The sequence below is a fragment of the Lycium barbarum genome, chromosome 7 (assembly GCF_019175385.1).
Source record: "Lycium barbarum isolate Lr01 chromosome 7, ASM1917538v2, whole genome shotgun sequence".
Taxonomy (NCBI): Eukaryota; Viridiplantae; Streptophyta; class Magnoliopsida; order Solanales; family Solanaceae; genus Lycium; species Lycium barbarum.
In genome coordinates, this window is record NC_083343.1 from 14,420,871 (window position 1) to 14,427,180 (window position 6,310).

A 6,310-nucleotide genomic window follows, 5' to 3' on the forward strand; every position below is an offset into this window, starting at 1 on the left:
ATTCCGGGACCAAGAAAAATCAAAGAAAACAAGTTTGTCGAAAATTTGGAAAAACGTTGGCAGAATTAAGGATAAAGTTTTGGGTCAACTTTGGAGGGGTAAATCTCCAGGTATATAAGGAGTTTTAAGGTGTTTTAAAAGCCTAAAATGAAGTTCGTCGAGTCTAGTTTCCAACGCAATAAATCTCGCATCGATACAATATCGGAGTAGAGAATTATGGTCGTTACAAATTCAGCTGACAGAGCAGAAACAGTGCTGCTACAGTGCTGCTACAGTGCCACCGACTTTACCCACTTATAAAAGAGTTAAAATCCCTATTTTTGGTCATAAAAATCTCTCAAATATTCCAGAAAAATCAGAAAGCATAAGAGGAAATATACATCACAAAAGTGAGAATTTTGAGTAATTTCAAGTGACAAGTATTAATCGAAGTCCAAGTAACATGCGGTTGTGATTATAGTATTGTCTTGCGGCGGAATTAGCTTGGATTCAAGTAAATATTGAACATATTTCTGCTCTAGAAAGAATAAGGTATGAATCTCTCCTTATTAATATTAATTTCAGTTTATTTACGGAGATAAAGTTATTACATAGTCGTATAATAAGTTGGATAGTTGAGAAACTTGGAAAACATCGTATGAGATGTTTTATGGAGCCTATTGGTGTTGATAACGTTGTTGTGATATTGGTATTGTTGTTGTTGTTGGTGGTTAGTGGATTGTGATTTCGGGCTAGGCACATAAACAAGGGAAATGCTGCCCGAATTTCGGCAGATTCTAAATGAATTTAAATTAAGGGTTTAAGACGAGCGTATGACGATGAGCCTAACAATAGTATGAATGAATGTATATGTAGATTACGAGGCTACGAATGATCTTAAGTGAATCGCAAGACAGGAAGTAAGTTGGAAGTCGAGAAGTTATCTTCCAGGTATGTTAAGGCTAGTCCCTTTCTTCTAAAGGCATGATTCCTTTCTTATGAATCCAATAGGTGTTTTCCAAATGTCCCATGATCCCTCTATGTGAATCTATAGATGTTTTCCAAGAATATTCTTATTCTCAAAAGCTAGAGATTCATGATTCATGGAGTTCTTATGACGCTAAAGATAAACGTGTTTTGTGATGACGATGATCCTATTTCTAGAAACTCCTATGTTATAATTTCTTACATATGTTTCATAACCTCCTTACTTCCAAAAGTTAGAGTTCATGATTCAAAGGCATGACTTTTTTCTTGATAATCTATAAATGTTTTCCAAAATGTCTCTGTTTTCAGAGTCAAAGAATTATGATTCTATAAGCTTTTATGACAACAACAACGAACATGTTTTTACAATGTTAATGACGATTCTAAAGATGAGAATGTTTCTATGATGGTTACGACGATGATGATGATTTCATGTTTAAAAGTTCCAAGCTTATGGTTTCAATGTGAATATGAGAATGTTGAGCTATTTTCGTGATTTTCTTCATTTTTATTCATTGTTGTTGATCTCGCCTTATAATAATAGTTCCTTCAAGGTGAGATATAGCGATGATGATTGCTCCATAACATAAATCGGAGGTTACCGACCTTACGTCACTTCGATAGAGTCGTAGCTTTTATTTGGCTCTCATGCATGCTTTATATATATGTATGTATTTTCTCACACCGCGCCGCGCTATAGTCGGCTGGGCATGGCACGTAGATGTGCACACCACTGCAGTAGGCATGTTATGATATTGCCCCGGACGCGGGCTAATGATGATAACACCGAGCCTTAATGGCCGGGCATGATACTATATATATGACACCGAGCCTTAATGGCCGGGCATGGTACTATGTATATGTATGAAAATATTTTTTTAAAGGCTAAGCATGCATGACATCCACCTTATGAGGCATCCAGATGTACAGGTTATCTCTTTTATCCCATATTACCTTTCATGTCTATATTATGTTGTTATTCATGACTTACATACTCAGTACATTATTCGTACTGACGTCCCTTCTTGTGGACGCTGCGCTCATGCCCGCAGGTAGGTAGAAAGACGGATCAGACCCGTAGGTGTTCTATCAGCAGATTCTCAGGAGCACACTTACTTCAGAGCTGCAGTTTATTTGGTATTGTCCTTATAATCATTTGTATTCCATGTAGAGACTCATAGACGTGTGTGTACAGTAAGATGTTTTGTAGCTCCATCGGTTCATATTATGGTATAATATATTAGTGGCCTTGTCGGCCTTATTTTGAGCTCTTGATACTTTACTATTAGCCTTGCCGGCTTTATGATATATGCTGTGTTGTGGCGACCTTGTCGGTCTGCATATGTACATATGTGCTGAATGATCGGATATTCCTATGTTGGGCCTTTTCTGCGTGCAGGTGTTCTTTGAGTGATGGTTTATAATGTTCAAAGTAACGGATCAGTCAGGTGGTTTCGGCCTACGGGTCTTGGTAGGGGTGTGACAATACAACAGGGCCAACCTAAGACAATATCCAACCCAACTCATACCCGAAGGTTTACATGCTTTATCCGATAATATCATCTAAATATATGCTTCGCTAAACGAATTCTCACCAAGGGTAAGTCGTAACCCACCTGGAAGGCCGAACAACAATATCACCAACAATCACACCTTAGCCTTTCCTTTCCTTGAGCCTCGAGATCAAGAAAGTCTATTCATATTCAAAATCTAGATTAGAAATCATGGAGATCGATACCTATATTGCTATCATTCAAATTGGGTCAAAACCAACCCTAGAATTTGGGGAAACGGGGCCTACAAGGGCAAAACGAAAAATTCGGGGGTAAATTATCCAATTAAACACTAGGTGATCAAAACCCATCAACTAATTGCTAATTAACTCAAGGATTCATCCAATTTCAAAATTCAAGCAAAACCCCCAATTTCGGGTATAAACTCTAAGGGCTCGTTTGGTATGATGGATAGAGAAAAATAGTCTTGGGATAAAAATTAGTACCGCCTTATCCCACGTTTGGTTGGAAAAAAAACTCGAGATAACTAATCCTGGGATTAGTTATCCCGGGATTAGAGTGTTTTTTTATCCTACCTTGAGGGTGGAATAACTAATCCCGGGATAACTTATCCTTGAATTAGTTATCCCGGGATGAGTTGTTTCCAACCAAACGAGCCCTAACTCTTAAATTCAAGAATTCATCACTAATAATGGAAGACATATGATTAAATACCTTAGATACATCATAATCTAGCCTAAACCCAATCAATTTCATCATTTAAAGCAACTTAGGAAGTCTAACCAATTTTATGAACTTCTCAAGAAAGACCCATTAAAACTTCTTCATGAAAAACCCCAATTTCCTACTTTAGAAATCATGGATTAAAGCTTAAACTAAGAGAATAAATCAAAGTAAAATACTTAGATTATGGTTTGGACCTTATCCCATGGAAGAAACTTGAAGAACATCCTTGAATTCTCCCAAACCTAAGCTTTCGAGATGAGAGAAACCCAAACAACATTAAATAGCAAAACCGCCCAGCCGTTTTGCCTCGTTTCTGGTGTCAAACGATCCCAAAACTCGCTTTTGATGCGTCCAATGGATGCCTTGTGAAATTGTAGTCAAGTTAGGCTTTTGAATCACTCTATTTGACCTTATAATGAAGGAGATATGTTGGTTTCAATATTTGGAATAGTGCAGATTTTTAAATACGAATTCAGTGACAATTTCATAATTAATCTGAAAAATCTAGCAACCCAATTCTTAGTAAATTGACCATAAATCCCTCATACGATGTCGAAACTTGATGATTTCAGTTGCTATGCTTCCAAATTACGATACGGATATAATGGTTCAGTCGAAACATGAATCAAAGGTCGTTTGCTCAATATGGTACCTTTTATGCTCAAATCGACGTCGAAACCGAAAACAATCACCATACAACCCAAACTTATCCAAAACTCATCGGAATCTAACCAAACTTTGTGGACATGTCCAAAATCATCATACAAACTTATTGGAACTTTCAAAACATCGATACGGAATCATCTTGACCCGATGTTGACCGTGGTCAACTTCAATTCTAACTTAAGCAGTTTCTCAACCAATGACCCAAATCACACTCGAACCCTTTGGGAACCAAACCAATGATGCCACTAAGTCATAAGTCACCCTCCGGACCTAATGGAACTATCGGAATTCGATTACGAGCACGTTCACCTAAAAGTCAACTTTGAGTCAAACAATTTTTGCTTTAAGACTAAATTTTCTAAAAGTCATTCCAAAACCCAAAAATATGCCTGGGGAACTGTGACACCAGTCCCCGCGGGTCAAAATAGTACTAACAAGGATCGGGGACGAGTCAACAGGGGCAAAAACGGTAAAAATGCAATAACGACCAAACGGGTCGTTACACTCTCGTAATAAATGCATACTTAGCTAAGGTCAGAATTGCTTAACATTTAATATTTGATACTTTTTGCTCTCGTACAATTGCTTACTTTTTTAGTTATTATTCTTGATTTGTTTGCAGACGCTCCAGAGGGGTCAGGTAGTACCTCAAGATGAAGTATTCATGATTACTCACACGAGGAGGACGAAGAACTCTGATGGTACAGACCAATGGATTGATCCAAGGGCTCACCGAACCTATGTAAGTCACTAACTAACAATAAAACTACTATTTTTCACTAAATTTAGCTACTAACATTGCATCCTTCAATTTCAAACAGAGTTTCAACAACACTTTGGGGAATATCAAGCAAGACAGCCAATCGGCATGCCAATGACCCCAGAGATAATTGATCAGCAGTGGATGGAGAAGGTAGCTCCCCCGACAAGGTATGAGACAGTTTATAGGATGCCTAATCAAGCCTGTCGTCAATTCTCATCGTTCCTTTAAGGCGTAGGTGCTAATTCTGAGGGGGCAGTGGATCCTAAGGAGTACCAAGAAATGAAGCAGTAAGTTGCTCAACTAACAAGCACACTTAGTGCCTCGAAAGCAAGGATGTTGGTTATGCAGGCCCAAATAGATAGCTTACTCAATTTGGATTCATTTCCGATTCCCCCGTATCCCGGGGATGCTCGTAGGTCATAGCCCAACCCCTCCCCTCCCCTCCTGTCCCCCCACCCCCGACCTTCCCATGGTAGACGACACAGGTCACAGGCCAACGTAGATCATGGTCTTGTCGATGAGCATAGTGGGGAGGATTCAGATCATGTCTCTAACTCCCAACGTTGACTTTTTTGATTCGTATACTTTTGGATTCTAATTTTGCTATGTTTTATTGGATATGTATATGATGTTCAAGTGTTTGAATGTAGTTTAAATTCGAATTAGAAGTACTTAGAAGGTGAATTTGATTGTAGAATGTAGTTTATGATTGTTTACCTTTATGATGTTTAAGTGTTTGGATGTAGTTTCAAGGATATTTTGAAGTTCTTTGAAGTTTAATTTGATTGTAGAATGTGTTGTTATGTCGCATTGTTGATGAATTGGATGTGTTGTAGAATAATGTTGATTTGGTTGCTTGGCAGGTGGGTTGCTATAAAAGCAGCTAAATGCTGGAAAAAAAATTCCAGATTTTTGACCACATGAGGTCGAAAATCAGCCCATATGTTGTTAAAATTTGACTCACGAGGTCGAAAATGTACCCAGAAATTAACATTTCGACCACATGAGGTCCAAATTTAGCAACAATGTTGCCAAATTTCAACCACATGCAGTCGAAATTCTGGACAGCATATTGAATTTCGACGTCAGGTAGTCGCAATTTATGATGCTAGCTATGATTTCGGCCTCATATGGTCGAGATCTAGCAACAATATTGCTACATTTCGACCACACGAGGTCGAAATAATTTTTTTTTTATATATATTCTTTCCTGTTTTCGACCACATGTGGTCGAAAACATTAAATAATATTTAAATAAAAATAGGATTTTCGACCACATGTGGTCAAAAATTTTATTTAATATTTAAATAAAAATTATTTTATTGACCTCATGGGGTCAAAAATTTTTAATAATATTTAAATAAAAATTGCAGTTTTCGACCACATGAGGTCAAAAAATGTATTTTCTTAATTTAGATAGAATTTTTTTTTTCCGACCTCATGTGGTCGAAAAATTTTGATCACATAAGATCGAAAAAAAAAATCGACCTATCAATTAACGAACTGCCCTTGAGGTCGAAAATTCAGCTTTTTCGATCTCATGCGGTCGAAATTTTTGATCGATTTTCACTGGTTTTTTTAGTAGTGGTATTGGTTTGCCAATGATAGTTTTGTATCCTGATTTTAAATGACATTCTACGTCAAGTGAACAATTGTAAAACTACTTTCACATGTT